This window comes from Rhea americana, unplaced genomic scaffold (assembly GCF_003343005.1).
Source record: "Rhea americana isolate MKP2758 unplaced genomic scaffold, rheAme1 scaffold_80, whole genome shotgun sequence".
In the NCBI taxonomy this organism is placed as follows: domain Eukaryota; kingdom Metazoa; phylum Chordata; class Aves; order Rheiformes; family Rheidae; genus Rhea; species Rhea americana.
Window position 1 is genome coordinate 1,007,814 of NW_028186979.1, and position 14,830 is coordinate 1,022,643.

General features: G+C 41.4%; 1 protein-coding gene across 2 annotated transcripts in view; it reads left to right on the forward strand.

Annotated features, from left to right (window-relative positions):
• The first annotated feature begins 107 nt into the window (after positions 1-107).
• The window catches only part of COLEC11 (collectin subfamily member 11), a 38,903-nt gene continuing 24,180 nt past the window's right edge, over positions 108-14,830 (forward strand). For both annotated transcript variants that reach the window (XM_085322919.1, XM_085322921.1), the window contains exon 1: positions 108-360. The gene's annotated coding sequence lies outside the window, so the exon portion shown is untranslated. The remainder of the gene's footprint in view (positions 361-14,830) is intronic.

A 14,830-nucleotide genomic window follows, 5' to 3' on the forward strand; every position in this document is an offset into this window, starting at 1 on the left:
ATCTAAATGGTTAAAAAGGGGTCCTCTGCTAGGGAGGAGGAGGGGAGAGCAAGAGTGCATTCCCAAAAAAGTACATTCCCAAAATAAAAAGCTTACATCATGGACCTCTTCAGCTTTCCCACACTTCTTTCCTAATTATTGTCCTGCAGGACAGCTGATCTATTTCAAACAGGAAGCTGTTTACAGATAACACTTGCAACTGTTTTGTCTGATTTGTTGAACTGTCGAAAAGCAAAAGACAACCTCTTTTCAAATTAAAAACTGTCAGACTTCTGTAAACAGCAGCAATGAGGTTCATCTGTGCAGTGTCCCTGCAGGCACAGTGTGTTCTGCAGTTCCCATTTTCTCAGCAACCATAAGGTAAGAGAGACTTTTTTACTTTTGCTGTTCAGAAATTTGTAAAGAGAAGSAAATCTGGCTGTTTGTTAAGGGGGTGTCTTGTAGGTGGCAAAATATGACTGACAACTGCTGCAGAGTGAGGGAAGATATGGGAAATAATAGCTCACTTATTTTAGGAGACAATGTTGGACCTTTCTGTTTAGAAGCACCCATGTGGGTTAGATCACAGAACTCCTCGTCCGTGGGRTTTTCTCAGTGTGGGATTTGTACCGAAAATGCACAAATATGATCGAAAGTGCTCCTTCCTGTGAGCAAGCATGGACRAAACAGTATATGAATTTTAATGTTCATACAGCTGAAACTGATTGCAGTTCATTAATGAATTGTGATTCCTGGTAACAGATAATATCAGTATCTCWGTTTAATTTTGGATATGCTGAGCACTTTTCTCCATTCCTCTACTTCTGTTCCTGAGCAGCTGGCTGTTTTCTGCTGTAAAGGTGAGCTTTTAATACAGCTACAAAGTAGGGAATGAAGAACTGACAYTGCAGAGCAAATAGATGACAGAAGCGAAATAGAAGACAGAAGATCCCATAAGGTTAAGAACAACACCAGGGGATAATTAAGAATAAACTCAGTGAAAACCAAATAAAATTGCAAGTAGTGGTAAACAAGAATGTTCAGGAAAAAATAAAGATACATAAAGATTATAAAATCTTGATCCAAATGAGCAGGAAGATGAGTGTAAGCCATACTTCAYTAATCAGAAAGCCACGTGCCTGCTTTTCAGACATGGGATATGAAAAGAATAAATTTCATAAAGGGACTTGTGCGCTTCCGCTGTGACCTCTGTGTGCACATACGTGTGTGCTCGGTACTGGCAACGGAAGACGGGGGATTGCTTTGTAACAAGATCAAATGACTGCTGAAAAYGGAAATGCAGAGCTTTGGTCTTGCTTTGCCACTCAGGGATGTAGAAAGCGCCTCTGGTCTGAAAATGCTCCAACTTTGACACTCACCTGTTGAAAGATTTTGAAAATGTAGCAGGACATATTTTTCCCGCTGTATTTTGCTCTCAGTGGATAAGATCTTTTGTTCTTTTGTATTTGAACATTTCGTATTTACAGGCATGATCATTTGGGGAATTATAGAGATCAGATCATGTAAAACAAACACCAATTTAAAGTTCTCATTTATCAGAATGACGTTAAGATCTTTGCTTCTGCGTCATCACGTTTGAAACATCCATTAAACTTTATTACTGCCTCTGCTGATTGCAGCAGAAATAAGGCATACAAATATTGTAGCTGTGAAATGGTACTTTCAAACTGACTACTCCTTTTAAGAGTGTTTGRACCATCTTTCAGAAAATCCTTAGCTGTACCCATTAAAATGAAATTAATGTTTTCAAGAGACATACAGTAAAGAGAACACGTAAATTAAATTTGTAGGGAAAATAGCATTTAAACATGGTGTAGCCCTACAGTCAGCAGCAAACTGCGTTGTGGAGGCAGCAGTAATCTACTGTGTAGTTTACAATTTGCACTTTACGTTGAGGRCTATTCTGAGGCCTCTGAGTCTAATTTTACATTATTCCTAAAGCTCCTTTGTAGTCAATTTTAGTTAGTTTTAGGTCTGACCAAAAAATCTTGAACCAGAATTGTTCTGAAATGGGAAGGCTTTTGACCAAATAGTATTTTATGACAAGTGTCAGTTTTATAGGATAGTTTAGTTTTTTTGTCAAAATATTTTGGCTGAAAACCAGAAGACTTTAGTCAAAAATATAACTGTCTCCTGGGAACTGTAGTTTGCGCTTGGCATTGCATTTCATTACTGGCTGGGTTTCATAACTGAACAAGGTTTCCCATACGGCCCTATGGTCAGGGACTTAATAGCTATCCCTTGATGAAAAGGACCGTTATGGTGTATTTTGGGAAATGTAGTCAGAAGCAAAGACCAGGGTCATAAGGACTGAACTGTTSGAGAAGCCCCTCAGATTATGAGTGGATACCTAGCTGGGAGGTGGGCAGCTTCTTAAAGGTAGGACACTTCAGTTTAGTTTGCATGAGGGCAACAGAAGGTCATATTTGCTATRTGTCTTGAGAGTATGACCCTTCAAGAAGGTCGGATGTGTTGGTAAAAGTCTTGCAAGCTCTTTGACGCTTTGATCCACACAAACACCTGTTCAAAGGAGAGAAAAACATTTTAAAATATTCTTAAGGTGTTGTTCATGCTTTTGCCAACCTTTGTGCTACAAATGTTCCATTTTCTAAATTGGGAATGGAAGCTACAAGGGAGTGAGTCTGTATTTTAAGACCAAGGTAAACTCTTAAGAAGTCAGGAGGAGAACAACCTCCTGGGTGCCTAAAGCTTTAGAAGGAGGTGCTTTAGAAAATCCAGCAAGTTCTTATCTGATTCTCACCAATCTCGCTGCCTCTTAAACAAATTTAGGCCTCAYCAGTTTGCTTATAGTTGCATAAGAAGTCTGTAGGGGAGAAATGAACTGAAGTTGATTTGTTCAAGTTCATCACTCAACCAGTCTCGTGTTTATTGGGATCCAAGGATCCTTAGCTGCTGTGAGGACGTGGATACTGCTTCTTCAAAACTCTATCAAGAAACCAGGGAGTAGATAATGTGTCCTRGAGGCTGAGACACAGCAGTAAAGCAGATCTTTAAAGATGGGGGGAATTTTAGTGTTTACATTGGTTGTCTTCTATACGGAAAAACCACCTGAATGAAACTTGGACATGAATAAACTGGCAGTGCTATATGTGAGATGTTTGCCTCTGCGCCAAGAGTCCACAATGCTTATGGGCTGAAGTGGTCTGATGAGAGAAGTGAGGACACGGAAGTGCCTACAAAGTAGCTCACAACAGCCAACAAATTGCGTGATGGCCACAGCACCTTCTGGAAATGCTTGAGGAGAGACAGAAGGGCTTCTGCGGTCGCCTCTGCTGGGTGCAGGAGCGGATGAGTGTGCCGTGCTGCTCCTGGTGCCCTGCTCCTGCGGGAATGGGGGTTACAAAACCTGGAAGTGTTTCTTGAATGTATGTGCCCAGCTGGCCTTTGGGGTAGGGATACTTTGAAAACTGGTTTTGAAAATACGGTTTCCTACAGTTCCTTCCAAAAGGAACTTTTTGTTCCAAAAGGAACATCCTGCTAGGATGGCCGAGTTGTTAGGAGAAGGTTTTGGATTGTTTGTTTGGACTTTGGAAGTAGCCACAGACACAGATTCAGTGGTACCATTGCCAGTGCTGACGTAGGTAGCTCACCTCTTGGGGGTGCCAGGGTAGGGGCTGTAGGGGAAGGAGGGAGAGGAGACGAGAGAAAATGCTTTAGCTATCTCTGACTGGTGGTGGTGGTGGTGGGCCTTGGGAAGCAAGCTGCACCTGTACCTCGTGCTTAGATTCCTGGTGTCCAACTTTGTTTGGTCTTACATACGGCTCTGTGATTTTTGAAGCTGTTGTCATGATACACTAATTGCAGAATCAGCATAAATAATAGCAACGAAAACCCTACAGACAGCGCTCTCAGGATTTCTGGTTTGGTTTGTTCCGTGGTTTTCAGGCTTACTTACTCCTTCCAATTTTCCCTGTGCTGATGTTGATGATCGTAGCAGGTATTGAAACTTGCTGACTATAGGCTTGCTTTTATTTATTGTCTTTAGCGGACGTCGCAGGAGCGGTCTATGGGCCTCCAGGAGACCATGGATCAGAGGCTGATTAGGTCTCCATCTGGTCTGAATGCTGAGGGCGCTTTTCTCATTTCCATGCTGCATGAGGGATGAACAGCAAAGCTTGTAGGAAGTGCAGCTTGGCTTTCTAAAGAACGCAGTGTGCAGAGAAACTGAAGGGTTCATAAATCGTTCACCATCACTGAAGAAGGCACCAAAATAACTGACATCAGCCTTAAAAGGCATCACAAGCACTTCTTACTTTAAATAATTCTGGTGCTCCAAAGACTATTGATTTTATCGGAGACGTAATAGGAAGTGAGAAAGCATAAACGTTTTTATAAGGACATTATTTAGTATAAGCAGACCATTAAGATTATCATCAGAGAAAAAGTTACAAGAGATCATCTAATAGTGGGGATTTGAAACAAAGAGCTTTCGAAAAATAGTAAGTAATTTCTGAAGAATCTGGCAATGTTGGATGTACGGTCAAAATAAAAACATCAGGCAAGAGCATAGTGAAAACCTACTACAAGAAGCAGTAAAAAATGTCTTCTTGTTTCGAGAAAGAAAAACGTCTTCCACTGAGTTCTCTTTTTGGAAGGGTGTTAAAGAGCAAACAGGTCTCTGAAGGCTGCCTTAGTGTGCAAGAAATGTTAAGAAAACAGATACTGGGAACATGTGGTAGATCAGAGAGAAGCACTGCCCATGTTGCTATGAAGGCTCCAGGGTGATGTATTTGTCAGCAGTGCACAAATGCAAAATGCATTTGCAGTGTTTCTCTCTGGATGTGCAATGAATTTGCAGCGATGAAGTGAGATGACATAACAAGAGCCATGTTTTGAGCTGAAGCTAAAAACCATCTTTATCGGAAGTTTACTTCCTTTGCTGTATAATACCTTTGCTTTAGAATTGCTTTTCTTGTAATTTTAAGATGTAAATTTAAATTTAAAATCCTTAGACTATATATATAACTATTTCATTATGTTTGCCCCATCTAAATAATTCTAAACAAAATCTTAAAGATTAAATCTTTAAGGAAAAATTATAGATTTTTCAATTCTGCATTTTCCTTTTGATTGAATTTTCACTGGTAATCCATGAAAGGATAAGGCAAATTTCTTCACCAAGTTCTCGCAGATAATCTTTGCTTATTTTGTTGAGAAATGGTCTGATTTGTCCTGAGGAGTCCTTGTGATGTTCTTCCTAGGTAAAATGTGAGAATTTCTGCCAGTTTCCAACTACCTTCATGTCTCCATATCATATCTCCAGAATTATTCAGATTAGAGTACTTCAATATAAACTGCCTGAGAGTCGTATGCAGAGACAACCTTACTATCTTCACAAGTTCTATGGAGACAGATAAGTAGAGATGGTATTTACCAGTGCTCCAGAAGTGCTCTGAGTGACCATTTGTTTTTGCACAGGCTACTATTTTACACAGGTATCCACTGCTACATCTGCTTCTGCAGTGCTGTGGGTGTAATGAGAATTGTTAGTACCCTAGTGAAAAAGTAGAGTTCTCTGCAAGCACTAGGGAAGCTTTATTGTTATCCTGAAACCCTTTCATCTGAAAAGACAAGAGTGAAGCATTCCATGTCTTGCAAATCCTGAGGTTAGTTTCTGAATGGCACATGTCACGTTTGCATAAGCAAAGCCAGCTTGATATGCCTAGAGAAGCTGATACACCAAGTGCAACAGTGCATGTGCCTCCTTTCTTGTAAAACAAGTCTGTATTCGATGCCAGAGTTTGTCAAGTACTTCTCAGAGATTAATGGTTCTTGTGATAATTTTTTTACTCTATCTTCTGAGCAACTCTCTATTTAAACATCTTTTGCCCACATAGATTGAGCTAATGTGATTGCATTCATGCTGTTCCCTGGTTTTAGGGAACAAGGTGTTAAATGTCATGAGTACAGTGTTGAATACATGGAGTTTCCAATAGGTTCAGAGTTAATTCCTCCATCCCTTTTTGTCAGCACTGAGTAACTTTGTGACAAGTCTTACTCTAGTCGTTCATCCTTCCTTTGCTTAAGTCAAGTGGCAGATGCTGGGATTTCAGCCAGGACAAGGTCAATGTAGTCTTTAACACCTCCTGTGAACCCTCTTTTTTCTTTGCTGGCAGCTGTATAACCAGAGCTCTAGTAATAGTTCCTGCTCCTGTAATTAACCTAGAAATGCTGGACAAATATGCACTGAGCCATCTGAAGGTTCAAGTGATCGCTGCTTAGCTGATGTGAGGTTTCTTGATACGTGTGCAACTGGCTCTGCTCACGTTCTGTGTGAAGATACATTTRCTGCTATTGCTGGAAAATGTACCGAGTACAACAGTAGGTAGAGGTGCCAGTAGGCCTGACTCACTTACCGTGGCTTATTATATTCTTCCCTAGAAACACACATTATTAAAAAAATAAAATAAAATAAAGAATCTCTTGGGATTTGGTTAGATGGACAGGTTTAATAAAATTTATCCAAAGGGAGCTGTTATTCTCAGGAGTCTTTTGGTAACAGAAACATCTCAGGGTGCAGAGAAAGGAAGTAATACCTTCAGTTTATGTGAATTCAGGTAAATGCCCCTGTTTGCAAATTATATTCTGCGTGTTGTATCTGTTTCTTTCTGAATTCATATTTCTTTGAATTCACATTTCTGATTCATTGGTCTCAAAATGAGACTAGATTGTCAAAAGCGCCTCAAACGTCTGTACAATCACTTGCGCGCTCTTAATTTCCTAAGTCTTTGATGTAGACTGGTGCAAAGGATTCTGAATACGCATGTTGTGGTAAAAGAGTTGCTTTGGGAAATGTTTGCCACGGAAAATGCTTTTTAAACTGGCTTCAATTTGGCATACCTTGTAAGTAGGATTATGAATGTTGCTGATAATATAGACTGATTGGTCAAAGTCTGCTGTAGCATACTGGTGTAAGAATGCTTTGATCTTTAGGAACTTAGTATGTAGTCATCATATATCTTTCTCTGCATGTACTTTTACTAAGTCATGTCAAATCCATACTACCTTGCAAACTTGATTTTTTTCCATTGTGTTTTGCTTCTGCAACCACCCCTATAAACAGTCATAGGTTTCTTCTTCTTCTTTTTTTCTATCTAGGGAGCTGCTTTGGTAGGTTTCCCTTACTTTGTTTTATTTTCCTTACTTGTGCTTTGGAATGTGTTGAGCCCTAAGAGTGAAAGGAATATTGAATGGCACCATTGCAGTTTAATTCTCCCTTGCCTATTTACTTGTCCAGTGAAGATATGTGGCCACATTCCCTGTGTAGCTTGCTTCTTGCTTTTGATGCACTAAGTTTTCTCCTACATTGAGACTTGGCCATTTTACAGAAGGTGTTGTTAGTCTTTGTATCTCCTATATTACTATTTCTGTCCTTTTCCCAGGCTCCTGGAAGCTAATATCAAAGCTTCAGCATAGGGTCACATGTAAAATATTATTTGGTCTTTGCAGATCTCCAGCCTGAGAATAATTATAATCTTTTGTTGAAATTCAATTGACACTTGCCCAGTTTAAACGCAAGATTTTGATCATGCATGCTTATATACCATGCTATTTTGTTACATTCAGAATTTCATTCCGAGAAGTATGTCCTTGTCATTTGAGGATAATACTCTTGGATAATTTCCATGACTCTTGGTAACTTGCATACTATTGCAAAATGTCTTCTCTTGTGGTATCTCCTACGCTCTGTATCTTTTCCTGGATATTATTTTTCACTGTGGCCCCCTGGTATTTTGCCATATCTTTTCTCCTGTTAAAATGTTCCCATTCTTTAATTATGTCTTGCTTTTTTTTTTTTTTCTTGGGGAACTTAGTCCCATTACTTCTCTCACTTACACATCTTTCTGTTTTTTGTATGCTGCTAGCACATTAGGGCAGTTTTATAACACATTAAAGGCCATTTCAGCTGCTACTGAGAGCGTGTTGTTCCCTGGCTGGCAACATTTTTCACAGGAATGGATGGCCATTTTACCTCACCAGGACCCGAGCAACTAAATCAGCTGAAAAATAACCCTATAAAAAGAAGTATAGTGTTCTGCTGGCTTAGCAACCACAGCTAGCTCACTCTGGGATTAGATGRCCATCGGTGATGGTACAAAGAAGGGGAGGTAATGTGGGGCTTTGAGGGGTGAGCTGGGCTCCTTTCAGCCCTCCATTAGATTGGCTTAGCTGGTCGGTAGGGGTGGGGATCCCCTTGCCCAACTTCATGTGTCTGCAAGGCTCAGCTAGCCGTAGTGAGCTTTCTTCATAGGCCCTGAATAGGCACCTCTAGAGAGGCGTTTATCTGACCTGGTTTAGGACGAAATGAATCACTGTGTGAAGGGCTTTCTCTTACGTGATTATAGGGGGAGCTAACGGCAATTTCTCAGACTTGGAACCTAAACTGGGAGAGCTGAATCCAACCCAGGGGCCTGCTTGCAACTTCAGCTAGCTTGAGATCTGCTAGGAAAAGTCGTTCTGGTAAACAGGCATCTCCTAGTGCCAACCCCACTCCATCTCTTAGCAGTTCATTTTTTGGAGGTGGCATCCTTGCAGTGTTCAGAAGCACGGAGCAGCAATCAAGCTGTTGTCCTTTGCTCTTAGATTCACCTTTAAATGTAGGTGTTGCTGGGAGCAAAAGCTGCTTTTCCTTTGCTGTGTTCTTTCTTTTCCTTCTCCAGTGAAGCATAGGGTGTTGGGGCAACTGAAAGCTAACTTTCCTTGCATGGCCATTTCTCCCTCTGTCCTCCCTCTGCCACTTTCCCTGGTCAATTTTTTTGTTCTTCTTTTTTATCTTGAGCTTCTCTCACCATTTCTAGTCCTGCCATTTGGTGTTTTAGCTGGATTTTGTCCCCTGTCTGGGCATTCTTCCACTGTCCATATATTTATACGAGTCAGTTGTGTGATGTAAGAACAGAAAGCAGTAAAGGAAAAACTTATTTTGCCCCCTTTTTGGGCTAGTTTCCTAGCACCAGACTTAAGCCAGGCTCCTTTTTACCTGCTTACCTTCAATCCTTTAATCAGGTATGCCTGACTATCCTCTAATTTCATCTAGCATATCCTATCTTTGTGAGATTGCTCTCTGGAGGAATTGGAGTTGTGAGTTCAAGTTCTTTTAAGTAAGAGATGTTCTAGAACTTGCATTTCTGACCTTCTGGATGAATACTTGAGTGACATTTCTGTTGTACAAGAAAGCATGTATCACTGTGGACATGTGTGGGGTTCCTGGGTAGTACCTTGATAGACCTCTCTGCCTCATCTCTGCATCTCAGAGAATTTAGTTGGTGGCTGTGATCACCCTCCTAAGACTACATTTACCTTTTGAGCTTGTGCAGTGCCCTCAAGAGGACAGCTATCAGACACATCTGGAAAACCTCTAAGCACCTAGAGAAGTAGAAAATTGGAAAACTTGGGCTGGTTGGATGGAGATTAAATATTTAAGTACTGCTTGGATATCCCAACCCATGTAGCCAATCCTAAGGTTTTGTGGAGGTGGAGGATTGGAAAGGGGTGTCCTGAAGTTTCAGAAATAAGATGGCAAATGCATATGTAAGTAATCTGTATTTACATAAAAAAAATGTACCCTACGGTATTCTCCAAATCATTAGCTGATTCTTAGTGGTCCCTTGGTATTTTAATTTCTACAGATGCATGTAGGGATACTGTCAGCTTCTCATGTATATGCTGTGTAGGAGCCAGGCTGAACTGAAGCAGTTTAGGCACAGGTTTTAGAAGTGCTAAACACCTGTGTTTGAACCCATTGGGATTTTGCAGTGGCTAGGAATACTGAAAATTTTATCTGACATGCCTCAAGGATGGCACCCAAAATCATAAACTTTTCCGTAAATTATAGCTGCAGATGAGGAAATAGTAGAGCTTATCTAACAGAGACATTGAATAAAACATTGTGGGAGAAAATTTGTTTAGCATTTTAAGTTCTCTCTGACCAACACTTTACAAAGACCAAGATAAAATTCTACCTGAGTGTTTCTCTGTATCATCTAAAAAACTCCACACAGAGCTATACGTTTTGGTGCTCAGGGGAAGAAATTTTGTGGGTTTCATCTCCTAGTTACAGGTTTTGAAAATATATTTTCCCCCTCTTGGTGATATTTGCATCTCATCCTTGCTAAAGCCCTGTTTTTTTCTGCTTTCAGCATAAGCAATGGTAAGTTAATTCTGATATGAACTCTTTGACTTCAGCAGAGCCACATCAGCAAAAAATTCATCTCACAGTTTTTAAAAACATTATTCTTGCTGAAAAGTGAAGCTATTGTTCCGAGGTATGGCAAGGGCACCTGCGTTGTAGAGGCAGAACTAATAGTCCCTTAAACCTCACAAACATTGGTTGAGGAAATAGCTCTACTGAGCCAGACTTCAGTGCACTTTTGGGAGAACCAATGATTTCCTATCAGCTAGGCTTAGCTTCCAGTCAGCTCTGACTCACTCCTGTGCCCTCTACAGCAAACCTCCAGCATCATCAGGACCCGAAACGTGCTACCTCTCTGCTTTATGCTGCTGCATGCTCCATAGATTTCACAGAGACTTTGTAACTGCAACAGTTATGGTTCCCATTTTCCGAATCYTACAGCATTAACATTTAGGTATTTTTTCTCTTTCAAGCCCATTGCTTTAACCTTTAAATCAACACTTAGCATTTAACTTTCAAGCATAGCAGTGTTATGAAAAAGATTACCCATGGTTTAAGTAGCTTTATCATTGATTCCTATTTTATATTCTAGCTAAATGGTCAACCCTTGATTACACAAGGTAGCGGATGGGCGAGCTGAGACGGCAAACAGGAGACAGCTAAGATAAAGTAAAAGCATAGTTACACAAAACRTCCGTAGGTGAGGCTATCAGCAAAGCCATAATGGAGAAAGAAAAGGTCAGTGACATAGGTTTCATCTACAGTGTGAAAGGCATCCTCTCCAGGCATGATTCGTAGCCCTCTGGCCAAAGGAAGTGACTTGTACGCACAGTGCTGAAGGCTCGTCCTCTCTTGCTGCCCCCACCACCCCCAAGAGCTTATCCCTGGATCTCCACTGGGCCCTGGTGTTATCAGAATTACTTTTTTTTTTTCCTTGAAATAGTGTGAGATCTGTGTCACAGCCTGCTGTCTGGCTTTTAAATGGCATGACTTGTTGGGCATGTGTTGCATCCTTTCAGATGTGGTATAGTGCCTGTTGGGGTGTTTGAGGACAGTTCTGGGAGATATGGATGAAAAGGACTTGAAAAGTCAGGGGAGTGAAAGCTGTTGAATGCTGGAGATGTATCCATCCTATCCTTCTGCACTATAGATGTATCCATAGCACTGAATCAAACCTTCTTGGGAAAATTATCCACAAATATGTCTATATTGCTTCCAGACATGGACTGGCTCTGCAGACTTGTGCACCAGCGCCAGAACATAGTTAATCCAGAACATAGATAAAGCATCTAAGATTATTGAGAATGAAGTGCAGTTGTTTTCAAGTGGGAAAAAAGCATAACTCATTAAGAGTGAAAACAACTTAATAATAAAGAAATAAAACTAACTCAAATAGGAGCTAGAGCCCCAAACAAGGATTGTTTAGCATTATAGAGAGAGTTACAGACAGTGGCTGGCTTGAGCATTAGCACCAGCAAGCAGCATTTTCCTGCTACTTTTTTTTTATCCATTTGGATTCAGCTGGGCAGATCATCTGTGGTGTCGCTTCTAGGCCCAAATAACAGATTGCAGTATGGCACCAGCCCTTGCAACATGGCCCAGGGCCATTGCAGGGTCATCACACATGAACTGTTTGCTTGCTGATCTGGCCTCCAAGCTTTCCACTTGCAGCGTGGAGGATTTAACAAGGAAGCTCAGGGTCATTTCACTTGGTGTGAAGTGGCATGACCAGTCCCAGAGTGATTTTGAACGATGCCTGTGGCACTCTCAGCCTCAGTGGTTCTCTGATGACCACTCAGGGATTTGTCACTTGAAACCTGGTGTAACAAAGCTCTTCTCTCTCAGCAAGTGAGGCAGGTTCCCTAATGCTCGCAGGTCTCAAAAGCTATTTTAAAATTGTTGTGCTAGTTTCATTGCTACATTTCCATTGCTAATGGAAATAGAGACATTCACTATTTTTTTCCTCCATGTAAGTGCTGCCTTTTACTCTTTCCATTTCTTCAAAGCATTCCACTTACACTGACTTAATGGGTCACCATTATCAGTGCCTCAAGTCTGGCTCATAACCCTATGTAGATACTGGAAAGTATTCTTACTTTTCCAAATGCTGAACATCTTCGGGTTTTTCTCTGACATTGTTTGTTTTGATGCTGAAGATACTCTGGAGACAAAGATTAAGATAATATTTGAAAAAGATGAGCTAACATCTGTGTTTGAGGACTAATTTCAGTGGGATTTAGTCTTCTAAATARCCTTTGTGACGCTGAAGTCCAGATGGACTTGAAGATAGGTCAGAAAGGCAAGGAATTTTCCATCATTTTAAAATGAAAGACACTGCTGCAGCACATACCTGGAGATCGAGCTCTTGTTTCAGTTGTGTGCAGTTTTAGCTGCAAAGGAAATGTTTAAAAAAAAAAAAAAAAAAAAAGAAAAAGAAAGGGTGGATAAAGTGATATCCAATGTGTTTCTGGTTTGATATCTACTACTAATTTGTCCCTTTACTGCAGTTACAGACACTGTGAAGTATTTAATCTGCAGCCTCTTCAGAGACTTCTGTTGTTACTGGCTTTTCTCAGACTGAGATAATTTGCTAAGTATTCGTGTGGGGCCCAGGTGCTGTGGCCTGACTGCTGCTAAGAAGTGCTGTTTTCTCGAACGGTTCCCTTAAAGTCAGGCTGCCACAACCCATCTTCTGTGCGAGTCAGGCTCTCACGAGCCAGCGTGGGGTGTAATCCYGCGTCTCTGAGGCTCGTGAGCTCTGCAGTGGACGGTGTGGCGATGCTTTCTCAGTGGCTTAGCTTCTCCTGAGAAAATCCTTCATTTCTGGCTGCCGCGGGTGCGCACAGCTCCSTAGGAGCCCGGACTGCTCTCTGCTGCGCCGTGCCTGTCTCAGGCTTGAGCTGTGGAGGGGTTTGCAAAGGCAGGTGAATATTTAATGCACCTGCAGTCTTCKATCTTTCAGTTGTAGTCTGGCTACATCTAACATCTCTAAAATGCAAACGGAGGAAGTGAGGCTGCCTTTTTATCCAATAATACAGAAATTGGAGCACCATCCTAATTTCAATTTCTTCTCTCTCAAGTCATTCCATCCACGTCTCCTACTTCTCTGTAGAGAATTCCTATCACCACACTACTGGGGGAAAGTCTCATCCATCGCATGCACTGAAACTGCCTAGGTTGCCAAGCTTTCAGCTGAATATGTTAACCACTTGCCTTGCAAAGCCTTTTTGTCTGCCCTTCTTCTGGACTAGGCGCTCCCCTGGGCTGTGGGGCTGTRGTTGCAGGCTAAAGCAGGAATCACATCCTCTGCTTTCCTGGCCAACAGAGTACGGGCATGACTGCTGTCCAGGATGGCYCGGTTCCCTGTCTCAAAGGTGTCTGACTACTGCTGAGAGTTATATTCAGGTGTCTGAATGAGACTTTTGGGCACATATCTCTGTCGTGTCCCCTTGGCTGACTGTGGCAGCAACAACTCTCTGATTTCCCATGCATGGAGCGTTGGTCCCTAATTGGATTGCGAAGCCTGTTCTTGACATGGCTCCCCTCTTTTTCAAGTGTACCAGCATTGGCTATTCAAATGCCAAAGTCTTCACTGACATCAAGACTTTGAAGGGAAGATTTGGGGAAACTCCCTTTTTCTCAGCATTTCCTTTTGACTAGTCTTCGTCGCTCCCTCTTTCACTTGCTGACTGATGTGAATCATGTTCCTTGATTCCTAACCTTTTATGTACACTGCAAAAAGATCCAAGACTGTCTACTGTGGATACTGCATGCTCCTCTGGRTCACAAAGTACTTCCAGACATAGTGCCCTGTACCCTACAGATTCTTTCGGGGAAATGTGTCCAAATCCAAGCTTAATGTATCTGAAGTAATTTGTATGATTTATGCATTAAGATATTTGGGAAAAGAACAGTATCAAGGAGATCTGATTCCTTATGATTATGTCATGACTGTGATCAGGATCAGGTATAAACCTTAGAAAATAAGCTTAAGGAGACTGGTTGCCTGACCTGGTTTCTAGAATTAGGGCTGGCCATGTGTATAAACATTGGGGATAACAGCCTGAGACAGCAGAGAATAGCAAAACAGCAAAAGTTTTCCTCCTGATTTTGTCTTTCAGATCCCTGGAAAACTGTGTTGGTTTCTGCTCCCACTGAGGTATTGGACAGGGGCTACTACTGAAGGGAGCAGAAGTTTCTCTCTGTGGCAGTAGAAGCTTGAAGTCAAATCTCCACAACTCTTTTTTTCTCCTTCTGCTATTTTTCTTCTTTAGGTCCACCCTTATGATTAATCTTCTCTTCAAGGCCTGGTTCCTTATCTCTGAGGTGGCAAAATTCAGTTTTGCCTGCACTCTTGAGAAGCCTCAAGTGGTGTTGCTGCAGTTGTCACAAAACTTTAGGTGGCCTAAATATTCAAGCAGCCCATGCTGAGGTCTGTACTTCTGTGGGTATGTGCGCTCCGAGCAATACCTGAGCTAGCTAATTTAAAGCTGATTCAGACACATATACATGGGTGGCAGTCACCTTAGTTATGGCAGCCTAAGCAAAATTTAGAGGGCTGAGTACTCTTAAAGGGAAAAAATACCTTAAGCATCTGCATACAAGTGTTTCTTTCGAACCTGGTCCTAAGCTGTGAGAAGAGATTTTTGTAAATCACAGTAATTATCAGTCTGTTGGCAG